Below are 13,291 nucleotides of genomic sequence, written 5' to 3'. Positions count from 1 at the left end.
CACATTTCACACACCACTAATGTACACTCTCAGGGAAAGCATATTACTTCCTTTTTTGGTTATTACTTAAAGAAAACATTAGTTGATTGATAAGCCAGAGGTAGTACCATTTTTGGAATACGATGCGCAGGAAAATAATTATTGCAGTCATAATATCATAATCAAGGTGTAGAAATAGAAAGAGCTCACATCGAGTTCTTATCATGTGCTAAGTGTTCTATTTTATATTACCTTAATATTGATGCTAATTTTATGTTATATCTCATCATCAGTGCCACTGTACTGATAACGAAACTGAAGTTCAGAGAGGTGGTCAAAAGTCACGACCCGGTTGTAGAGGAAGAGCCAAGATTTAGTCCTAGGCATTCTGGATCCACCTAACCACTGGGCTTCCAGGCTAAGCACTGGGGAGGTGTCAGCTATTAACTAACTTGTGCCCCAGGATGTTGTTCATCATCGTGAAAAAGTACAAATTTAGAAGAAATGCACCTTAAAAATTTTTCCAACTTTAAAATTATATGATTGTAATTCAAATGGAAAATTCGCTTAGTAGAAACTAATTTCTTTTTCCTATTGGAGAGAGAGAACATTGTGAAGTTTAAAGTCCATAAGGGAAGAGAATTTTATAGGCTGTATCCCCAGGCATACAGTGCTGACCTATGGTAAGTACTCAATAAATCTTTATTGAATAAATGAATGAGGAAAGTAAAGTCTCATGGGTCCATTTTGATAGAAGCATTTCCCAGAAAGGCTTTTTATCTTTTACTTGTGGGTGTGCTTGTATATCCTAAATATTAACTTGTGATTTTCCTGATGTAGCCTATATATTAATCTCTTAGGGTGTTGACATTGCAAGTAATTTTTCCTAATCTGTCAGAAATCTGATACCTTTATATATGTCATCACACAAAATCCTTAATTTATAAAGTCATACATAATTTCTCCTAATGCTTCATGCTTTGCAAGTTTTACTTGTAAATCCTGCCCACCCCAAAAATAACAAGTATGTACTTCCACATTGTCTTCTATTTGTTTTAAAGTTTATCTTTCACATTTAGTTCTTTAATCCATCTACACCCATCTCTGTATGTTGTATAAATTTTCCAACTGTATTTTTCCCATCATCGTCCATCGATCAGTCTCCTCAACAACATCCTTTGAACAGTCCATCTGTTTTGCGATTGATTTGAGTGTTATCTATTGCTGAAGTCTTTCTTCTGTTCCATTGACTTATTTACCTATGGCTGCACCAGGTTCATAATGTCCTATTATTATGGCTTTATGGCTTTTATGTAGAAATAAAAAGAGCTCACATCGAGTTCTTGTAATGTTCCAGGTGTTCTATTTTATATTACCTTAATATTTATGCTAATTTATGTTATATCTCATCATCAGTGCCATTGTACTGATAAAGAAACTGAAGTTCAGAGAGGTGGTCAAAAGTCACGCACTGGTTGTAGAGGAAGAGCTAAGATTTAGTCCTAGGCATTCTGGATCCACCTAACCACTGAGCTTCTAGGCTAAGCACTGGGGAGGTGTCAGCTATTAACTAACTTGTGCCCCAGTTATCATTGTTTGGACAAGAGTTAACTTTTTGCTCTTCTTTTTCAAAATCGATTTCTCATGTATGGGTTTCTATTCTATATATTTAGAATAAGTTAATTCCTTTAAAAAAAATCCCTCTAGAAGTTTTACTAAATGTATAGATTAATCCATACAGATTTGCTAAGTTTCAATTTTCATTGCCACAATTTTTTCTTTGAAGAATTCTAACATCCTGAAAGTTCTTCCTATACTAAGCTGAGACTGCCTTCCTGTCATTTGACCCACTGGTCACAACCCTTTGATCCAAGTAAAGCACACTATCTCTTGGCTTTCATGTTTTTCTTGGGTCTCTATACTTTGGGCTGAATATCCCCAAATACCTCAGCGGTTTCTCGTATTACATGATTACTACTCTCCTTCAGGTCACCTCCTCCCAAACGTCTTCTGGCTTGCCTATGCCCTCCCTAAGTGGGGCATCTAGAACAAATACCATACATCCAAGTATAGGTGGAGTGATCCGACCCATCAAACACAAATTTAGTAATGCTTGACTTTTCCAGGTCACTGATAAAAATGTTGGACAGGGCCTTAATTTTGTAAATGCTCTGTGGCACTCCACTAGAAACCTCAACTCAGATTGGCATAGCTCCAATAATTGGTCATCAATCTGTAGGTATAGCTGTTCACTAATTTCCAACTCAGCTACTCCATCTTGCCCATAAGGACATCATAAGCTAATTTATCAAGTGTCTCAATAAAGTCTCACTGCACTTTACTACCTTATGTCATCTGCTAGTCTGTCTTCTCTATCAAAGGCTACAAGCCAACCCTGACAGGTCCTGTTCTTGGGGAAACTCATGCTAACTTCTGGTGATCACTGCTTCCTTTTTGTTATAAACACAAACCTTCTTTTCAGTTTCCAAAGCTGTTATCTCAAGACTTCTAAAGGAAGGAGATAGGGTGTATTTTACCTACATTATCCTATTCAAAGATCTACTTTTTTCTGCTCAGTGATTTCATTTATCTTAGCGTATATATTGGGGTTTTAAAAGCCCTTCTCCTAACAATACAACCTCTTAAAAAACCTCTTCTAAAAAAATATTATCTGGAATTTTTCCTGGGGATGAGACCACATCATATTTTATTCTTTTTTTATTTTATTTTATTGAGACAGGGTCTCATTTTGTTGCCTGGGCTAGAAGTGCCATGGCGTCAGCCTAGCTCATAGCAACCTCAAACTCCTGGGCTCAAGCAATCCTCCCAAGTAGCTGGAACTGCAGGCATGTGGCATCATGCCTGGCTAATTTTTTTCTACTTTTAGTAAAGATGGGGTCTTCCTCTTGGTCAGGCTGTCTCCAACTCCTGACCTGAAGCGATCCTCCTGCCTCAGCCTCCCAGAGTGCTAGGATTACAGGTGTGAGCCACTGCGTCTGGCCGATATGTGACTGATCCAAAGTCACTGGAATGAAATCTGGCACATTAAAGCCCTTGTTTTATTTTTCTATGGCTGCTGAGACAAAATACTTACACCACAAACTGGGTAGCATAAAACAACAGATAGTATCTCATAGTTTGGAGGCCAGCAGTCTGAATTCAAGATGTGGGCAAAGCCACATTTTCTTTGAAAACTGTAAGGGAATCCTCCCTTGCTGCCTTTCGGTCCTGGAAGTTTTCTGCAATCTTTGGCATTTCTTGGCTTGTAGATTGATTGCTCTAATCCTCCATCTTCACACTGTGTTCTCCCTGCGTCTCTCTTTGTATTTTCCCCTGGCTGTCTTTGTATAAGGATACCAATCATATTGATTAAGGGCCCACCCTACTCTAGTGTGACATCCTCTTAACTAATTACATCTCCAATTGACCCTATTTCCAAATAGAACTATATTCTGAGGTACTGAAGGTTAGGACTTCAATGTATCTTTTTTGGGGGGATGTAATTTAACCCCTAAAAGCCCCCAATTAATATTTTTGAAAGTATAAGGAGAGGATAAATTAAAAAGTTGCATAATGAGAAGCCCTAAAAAAATGACATACCTCTTGCCCTCTTGTTTCTCTTTCTGAGGCTCCAAACCGTGACCCATTTCTTTGTCTTTTCATCAGCCAGCTGATAATAAGAAGTCTTTTCAGATGAAGCCCAGGATTCTTAGCACTTTTAAAGAAGACTGGATTGTACATAAAATCTGAAGGACTAAATCTTGAATGGGGTGATTTCGGAGAACAATTTTGTTTGCTACATCGCCTAGACTCCTTAAACCCAGGAGACCAAGGATGCACCTGCTCCTGGAACACTAGTGATTTTATGGAAATGTTCAAACTGGGTGATCTCTGGGTAAGTCACCTAGTCCTGTCTCTGAGTAGGAGCTCTCTTAACACTTTGAGGCATACCAGTAGCCTAAGCAGAGTGGGAAGCCACAAAAAGAAGGTTCACCTTAGTGTCTGGCTTACGTCATCTCAAATTATATTTTTATAGACTCCTTCTCTTTCTTTCCCATCTTTTTTCTTCATCCACTCAGACTTGAAGCAGTACTCTTGGGAGTGTGGAGGCTATAGGAAACAAAAAGTTGAACAGCAATGTCACTGATTTCTCTGTAAGCATAGGGAACTCAAGGCAGCACTGCTCTGGAACCAGGTGACAGAGGCTTACCCAAAGAGGGAGCTCCATCTACTTTGGTGCCCTGAGGTCTCCAGAGAAATCACCCAATGTCCAACAGGACCTTGAACTTCAGCATTGGTATCAGAGGAAGATATTTAAGTTTTGTTTGGGAGGCTTCAGGTACAGTCCCCCTCAAAGAGAGTCTAAAAACACAGAAGAAGAAAGAAGGTGTACATCACAGGGAATTAAAATCACTAGGTTCAAATATATATTAATTTGAGAGATGGTGATGTTTTTGCAAAATAAAATATCTTGGCTCATGCTCTGGGAACTATCTTATCTAAGCTTCCGTCGAAACATTTCTGGCAGAAAGTGGATTTTTCTAGTATTTTAAAATATTTTTCTCTTTGATATTGACATTCTATACCCTTGGTGAGATGTAGATTGGTGTGGGATTCTGCATATCCTCCTTGGATTTGCTAGGTTTCTTGAATCTGTAGATTAGTATTTTGTATCAATTTACTAAAAATTCCTGGTCATTTTTATGTGTTCAAGTGTTTTATATTCTGTGCCTCATATTCTCTCTTCTCTTTTTCTGAGATTAAGTTAACAGTATGTTAGACATTCTGACTCTGTTCTCTTACCTTTTATTTTTTACATTTTTGTCCTTCCATGTTGCATTCTGGGTAACAGCTTCTGACCCGTTTACTGGTTTGCCAACTCTTTCCTCAGCTAAATCTGTTTGATGAGTTCCCAATTTCAATGTTTGTATTATTAATTTTTTAGTATTGTTTTCTTCTCCTTGTAATTATTGTCATTTTTTAAAATTTCTTTAAGCATAGTAAATATAGTCAATAAGCAGTTTGTATCTAGTAATTCCAGTATTTGAAATCTTGTAGGCTTATGTCTGTTCTTATTGTTTCCTTCTTATGACACCTTGTTTTTTTAATGCCAGGTCATTTTTATCTCTGTGCTGGTCACTATTAAAGAAAATATTTTCAGGAGTAATGTGAGGTCATGATGAGGGTATCTCCTCTGGAGAAGATTTGTGTTAGTTTCCACGTACTTGGGGTCACAACAAGTCCAAGATCACCTTAAATCAAATTCTGTGGTTTGAGTTTCCTGGACCACTCAGTGAATAGAAACATGGCTGCAAATCTCTGTGAAAGCTGGTTAACTTCTTGCTCGTTTACTCTGAAGATCTAGCCCCTTAGGGTCACATCTTATTTTTGTGATCTCTTCTTTAAGTTCTGAACCTTTTATATGTCCTGAGCTTTGATTTCTCTTCATTTAACTTCAGGAGGCTGTCAAAACAGATGTTCCAACTTGCCTGAATTGTCAATTGCCCCAGAGCAAAAGCAGCTTCTGTTCTAACTTACTTCATGAGATTCTCATTTTCTCTTTGAATGTTAGCCCAGCAATTCTTCACTGTCATGCTAGGTCGTCACCATTTTTAAGTCAGTTTTTCCCAGTATTTTTAGTTATTTTCATCAAGAGAGTTGGTCTCTATAATCTAGTCCACCATTCTCAGAAGATGAAAGTCCAAAGCTGGATCTTTGAAAATACTAGGACAACATACAATGGGAAGTTTAATTTATGATCTTTCTAATGACATTTTCCAAAAGGAGCAGTATACAAGATACCCACTCTCTGTGTAGACACTCTGCTGGTGTGGCTGAGGACACATCAACAAGAAGGCTGTGCTCTCTGGAGTCAAAGACAAATAAATTGGAGTCCCTGCTGAGATTATGAAACATTTTCACTTGGTAGAGTCTAGCACCTTCAAGGCAGCTGTTCATTTTTTTCAGCCTGTGTACTAGAAATTTTTTGATGAAGGACAGAGCTCATCTTGTATACCTAACTGCACACCTATATTCTGTGAGTGATTTGAAACACATATTTCTACTATGAAAGAGGTAAGCTGACGAAGACAGAAGAATCTACCCATCTAGATCCCTTGGTAAATTATCAACAAGTATTTACTAAATAATCATATTATTTAGTGCTTTCTTCTATGCTCTTTCCTCTGTAGGATCCAGAAGTATAACATGTGGTCAATACCCTTAACTCAGGATCACAGATTGCATGAAATTGTCATGTCTCTTTAGTCTTCTTTTTAATCTGGTACAGTTCCTCACTTTTTCTTTGTCTTACATAAATTTCAGACTTAGTTTTCCCCCTGTAAATTTACTGTTTTTCCTTTACTGTAATTAATAAGTATTTTGTGGGGGTGATATTTTAATATTACATAATAATCCTGTTTCTCATCACACTTTGACCACTAAGTTTAGCATTCATTGATGATTATTGACTAAAATGATTACTACTGTGATGTTTGTCAAATGGCAATTATCTATTTCCATCATTTTTTACATTAGTTAAATTCTACTGTAAGGAAGAGCTCTTATTTTCTCCCCAATTTATTTACTGATTTAATTATTTATATCACCATGGACTCATAAATTTTTATTTTACTCTATGGGTTATAATCAATTACCATCATTTATTTTGTTGATTTGATTGTTCTAGATTTACCTAACCCTTTAAGTTGACTCCTGTATCTCTGTTGTATGATCTCCACGTTTATCAAGCACTTCCTTACTTTCTTATACCAAAAGATATTCCAGGCTCATCTTGTAACTTCATCTTGTGCTTTTTCTTCTCCAGCCCTGGAACTACCCATTTATCCAAAAAGCTCAAGTCCCTTTTATTTGAGAACGTTATGTGGAGACCAAAAATGTTCTGTGTGCAGGGGTGCCCACTGATACTGGGAAATCAATGTCTATAAGCTCTTTCAGCAGAGAGCTAGGAAATATATGTATGTATGCACACATATACTCTATTCTTATTTATATATCTATTCACCTAAAAATACATTAAAACTATGAGTTCACACTGATCCTCTGATCCAACACCACAGAATTGATTCTAGTCGTTTGCCTTTCCTTATATCTAACATTTTTTTCTGACTGTGAGAAACCTGGCTTTCATTTTCCACAATTTATTTATTTGTAACATTTATTTCTTCTTTGACTTTCTCATCAGGCTCTTTTTCCATCTTTTGTTCTCCTTTGTTTTTCCTTAGCCATTTTTAAATGCTCCTTTTAAATTAGGGCTATTGGTCCTTTATGGTTCAAATGCATTTCAAAAACATATATTTTTTTCTTTACTTTTTTTTGTTTTTACTTTACTGTAGTTGAAAAGATTCCTCCCTTTTTGGAGGTGATGGATATGTTTAATACCTTGATTGTGGTGATGGTATCAAAGATGTATACATATGTCCAAACTCATCAAAATGTATACATTAAATATGTATATTTTTGTATACCAATTATATCTCAATAAAGCTCACATTTTTCTTAATTTTGATTAGGAAATTAAATACATCAAATTCATCAACTAGTATTTATTTTCTTAAAAATAAGCATGAATTGGAGAAGAGAAGCATGTGATGTGTACTGACTGGCCATACCTCAGTGTCCCCTGCAGGGGGGTTGAATTTGCTTGGATTTCGTTTTCCAGGTGAGCCCAATCCCTCCCTTTGGTTCAGGAAAAGCAACTGTCATAGTAGTAGAGAAAATACACAGGCAGTAACAGCTCACCAAACCACACTAATTTGGAGGAAGTCCAATCTGAGTAGAAAGTCCGAATTATTCAATCATTCAGGAAAATGTTGCTTTGTTGCCTTCAAATAAAATAACTAAAAGTATTGACATTTTTGTAGTAATACATACATCAATTTAACACATCAAATACAAGCAAATGATGGTGCTAAAGTACTACTTATTTTAAATTATCTTAACTAGGTTTAAACATTCTCATATATATCATGTCATTTACACTTCTAATGTATTTAGCCAGCTTCCTTCTCTACCAACCATTCAATTGTAAACAAGCCCAGAAAATAACTACCATGTTAAATGGGAAATAGATGTTTTTTTTCTATATATGTATTAATTATATGAATTCATTGATGATCTGTATATTTAGTTGTAATATTTGGAATTTTTAAACTAGCTTACTTAACTTTTGCTTTTAATTATTAATAGCCTATCATAAATGTTGTAATAAATTTTATGCAAAAATTTATTATAATTGTTATTTGGTCTTTGCACATATTAGCTAGGAATTTTGTTCTCTCAGTGTTAAGTGAAAGCTTGTTGGAGAAAGGGAAATGTAAAAAAATGTTTCTAAGTGAGGCCATGACGCAACTCCTACCTAACTTATTTGTTGTTAACAATTAAGGGACAATTGTGAAATGCATGAATTAGTATTAAGCAATTTATACTGGTTCAAGTGGCTCTGTGCATGAGCAGGATTGCAGAAGCCAATGTTCTCTAGGGGAGGGGAGGGCAAGACTAAGCCAACCCTGAAATAATCTATGCTGTGCATGATCGTTTTTGGAAAACACATGAAAGAACATTCTCTAGTAGAAAATAACATCTGGCCTTGGGTTTGCCATCTTTCCAGCTTTATTACCAGGACAAGCACAAAGAAAAGACTTCAGAAGCACAATTATGTACAAGTGAGGGGGAATAATATTTTGAGACAGTAAATCTATTTTTCCTTGTTTCTTATATTCCCACTTTCTCTTACCCTTACCCAAGAGAAAACCAGGTTTGTGCTCCCAGGCTCAGAGGAGGAAGGTGGCAAAGCACCAGAGAGTTGGACAAGATTGCAAAACTTCCTGGCTGTCATTTCCTAAAATCCTGGAATACAAACAGGATTTGCGTAGTAAGTAGACAAAATGAGGATTTGGTCTAAATAAAGTGTTTTGGCCAAAAATGTGAAAGGAAATGAATTTCTTCCAGGAAAAACCCACATATTCCCTTGACACATGACAAGAGAGGACTCTGGTCCCTTGGACAGAGGTGGTGAGGTCTTGGCCTTTGGAGGCAGCCTGTCCTGCTCTTTGCCCCTCCCCTACAACAGCCCTGTTGGGTGTGACAGGAAGATGTGTTTCAGCAGATAAGTGAAAAGCAATCAGAAAAATTGCTGCTTCAATCACAGCTTGGCAGCAACTGAGGACCGCTGGGTCCATAGGTACTAACTTGGACTCTGGTTTGTAGACACCTCCATGGTGTCTGCATGGACAAACAACCGGATGGGACACCATTCATACTGAAACCTGGCCCTGGCTAAGGTTGTGCCCCAACTCAGGATACGGCAATGGAAGGAAACTGCAAATGACTGAGGGTATTTCTTGCCAGGTGGAAGAGGGGCTGTGACACAGAAATTAAGATGAATTTTAGGAAATAAAAGAAAGTTTTATTTTTCCAAATTAGATATAATGAGCTGCATGCTGACATTATTTTATTTTTTAACTAAAAGACATCTATTAAATCACGTTTATGAAAACGAAATGGAATAAAAACTATCCAAGAAAATCCAAAAATATGGTCACTATTACGACACCAGGGAATTCTGCTAAAATTTAAAGATTTATCTATCAGCCTGCCTCTAAAGCTCTTAGATGCCAGTCTGTCCTGGAGACAAAGGTGTGACTACAGGCAGGGGAGGGGGAAGCTGTGCCAAGGGAAGCCACAAGGAGATGCGAAGGGAGTAGGAATGATCTTTACAAACTGGAAGATGTAAATGCCCTGCAGAAGGGCCTAGTGGATTCTCTGTTGGACCTAGGTCAATAGTCTTGGGTTTTATTGAGGATCCTGTCATTTCTCTTATAAATGATCCGTGAAATGAGATTTGAATCTAAAACATAAAAATAAAACTCTTACAGAAATTCCTGGTTATCATTTTGGAATTAATAGATGGGATTTTCTGATTGAATTGGTTGATCTCAGCTGATTTGAGAAATTAGCAGGTTTACTTTACTCCTGAGTGGCTGTATATTAGTATTTCTTAGATCATATCATCTTTATATGAATATAAGGATCTAATTTTGCTCACATTTCTTACCTATCCTAGTTTCTGAAGTTCTCTCTCTCTCTCTCTCTCTCTCTATATATATATATATACACATTCTCAAATTTAAAAGAAGTGGAAGAGTTTTCTCATTCCTCACATGTAGTTAAATTAGTACCCTGATCTGTCTTGACATCTAACCATCATACATAGCACTCCCAGTACACTGAAGGAAAATTGTTTCCCTTTCCTGTGTAATGTAAAAATGACTCAAATTTTATTATCTTTTAAGATCTGAGCTTAGACAATAAAAATCAGTCTCACACAGAAACTGGAATATAGCTCTCAACCCTGAGACAATTAAAAAAATTATTCATTGGACATTTTACCAGTTGTTAAGTATTTATTAATGAGAACTGTATGACAAGATCATAGAGCCCTGACTAAGGAGAGGAGGAGAAACACTCTATGGCATCCCACTGCCTCCAGAAATCTTCCCAATCAGCCCAGGAGGCTCTCAACACAACAGCTCTCGACTTGCAGAGTTGCCATTGCCAGGAACACCCATTGTATCATTTAATAACACGTTATCATTGAACAGAATGTTGTTCTAGAACTGGCATCCTAATCCCCTCTGTATTAAGGAGCATATTTTCATTTCTTTTGTCCCACTGAAAGCATTTGATAGGTACTCAAATAAATTCTTGTTGAACTGAATGGGTGTATTGGGTAGGGTTGTTCAGAGAAACAGAACTCACAGGAGATACACAGATGTGCAGAAAGACATTCATTATGAGGGATTGGCTTACTAGATGATGGAGGCTGAGAAGTCACACCATCTGCCATCTGCCAGCTGGACACCTAGGAAAGCCAGTGGTGTTAAGGTGTAGCCCCAAGTCTAAGTCCGAAAGCCAGAGAATCGGGAGCACCAATGTCCAAAGGCAGGAGAAAATAGATGTCCCACCTAAAGCAGGGAGAAAATTTGCTCTTTCTCTGCTTTTTGTTCTATTCATGCTTTCAATGGACTGGATGGTGCCCACTAGCATTGGGGACGGTCATCCTCTTTACTCAGTCTACCGATTTAAATGCTAATCTCTCTCTGAAACACTTCATAGACACATCCCAAAATAATGTTTTAGCAGCTGTGTGAGCATCCTGTAGCCCAGTTAAGTGGACACATGAAATTAACTATCACAACGGGTAAAGAACTTTAGGTGGAGACTATTAGGGTCATTTTCAAAACCTTTAGTCTAAACAAAGTTCTAATGGTCATTTTTAAAAACTTTAACAGATGTGATAAACTCTGGTGTTTGCTTGGTATTTTATAGTGTAAAATACACTTGCAAGTTGTTTATGTCATTTGACCTTTGATCATATATTCCCATTTTTCGAAGTGGAAATAAGCTCAAAGAGGCTGGTTAACTTGCCCAAGCCTGATCCTAACTGGTGAAGCTCGATTTGAGTAGAGTTATTTTTAGTCCAAATGTTATTATTTTACTGGATAACTTCAAAATATTTTGTCCCATTTGGTTACAGGTTTACTTCATATAAACATCAAATAAGCCATCACTTTAAAAAAGCAATTCAGTCCAAAAGTAGCCCTAAGATTATTGTTTGAACAAAAGTTAACTTTCTATGCCTGGGCCTTTGTCAGTTGAGGTAGAATGGCTCTTCAGGATGGCTTGGTTTAGCCCTGGATATTAAAGAATATTAAGCTTTCTATTTGGTTGGTCTTAAAGTATTTGGCTGGAAACTCCTTCAGTCAGTGACATTTCATATCTGCATCTATTGATAAGTCAAATGTGAAGCAATCCACATATTCTGCTTTTTAATGTAGGTTTTATTCAGAGTTCATGCCAAAATCTAAGGCAGTAACATCCTTGGGCATTATTTTGATTCAATGCAGACTGATCTCTCTGGGTTGCTTTTTAGTATCATAAAATTGACCTGTTTGGAAGGACACAGCAAGAAGCAGCTTTATAAAGTCTATGTCTATTATATGCTGTACAGATAGTATTGAAGTCGTTGTGTACCATATTGTTAAATGTTCCCCTCATGAATCCACTGAGTAATTTATTTCAGAACTGAATGCTGTAAAATCTTTGCTTGAAACTCTGAGAAACTCTACTTTTTTTTCTTTTGGACAATGAATACTATGTAACTGACTTATCTTTGGGACTACGTTTTCCAGGAAGCTCAAAGCCAAGTTTACTTTCTGCCTATAGCCAATTATGTCAGACAGTATTACTTGAGTATTTGTGGGAATGGTTATGGTTATGTGTGTGTGTGTGTGTGTGTGTGTGTCTGTCTGTACAATCTAGTTTTATCCGATACTGATATTTTGTTTATTTTTGATTATTATATTTTATGTGTTGCCTAAATGTACCCTAAAATTCTTCATAGTCTGAAAGCATGGAAAAAATAAGCAATTAAACAGTAAATTTAAAATGTTTTGAAATACAGTTTCATACTGAAATATCATTGGCTGATTTACTTGCATCTGTTGAAAAAGAGGCTCTAAATTGCTTGTGAAAGTCAATGTAAAAAAGGGTCTTAGAGAACAGCCACAAAATCCCAAGAGTATAAGAAATTCACACCCCCATTAAGACACATGTCGATTTGAGTGTTAGCATTGCTGTTATAAGCATATTAAAGCTAATCTTCTGAGATAATTCTTAGAGAAAATTGTGATTGAAATATTTATAGAACAAATGCCTATAAATATACTTACTGGTTGATTTAAAAAAGAAAAAGGAATGCAAGTTTGTAAGGGTAAAAACAAAGTAGTCAAGTAGTGACCTCTTAACTCATTGCAACCTGAGGAAGCAGCTCATACTCATTCATTTATTTATTCGTTCATTCAACACATATTTATTGAGAATACACTTTGTACCAGGCATCTTTTACTCTATTTTCAGCATGGAAACAATGGATTACGTACAAGCCAAAATTTTATAAGATCAAACTTCCAAGGAAGGTACAGGATACCTGTGGTTTTCTATACACAGACATACTTTCATAAAAGTTTTAAATCCAACCATGAATATTTCTAGTGAGATTGACTGGGGACATTTAATTTACATTAGTCAACTTTTAGTCTTTGAATGGTTTGTTAGGTTCCTTGTAATTTTTATTTTTCTTCCAGCTCATAGACCAAACTAATATTTTCTTCTTATTAAAAAGTAGACATATGTCCTTATAAAATATTTAAAAAATAGAGAAGAAAATGTATATTACCCACAATCTTACCTCCCATATATAAATACTGCTAATATTCTGCTATGTTAGTTT

This window comes from Eulemur rufifrons, chromosome 15 (genome assembly GCF_041146395.1).
Source record: "Eulemur rufifrons isolate Redbay chromosome 15, OSU_ERuf_1, whole genome shotgun sequence".
NCBI lineage: Eukaryota > Metazoa > Chordata > Mammalia > Primates > Lemuridae > Eulemur > Eulemur rufifrons.
This window is presented reverse-complemented; position numbering follows the sequence as displayed.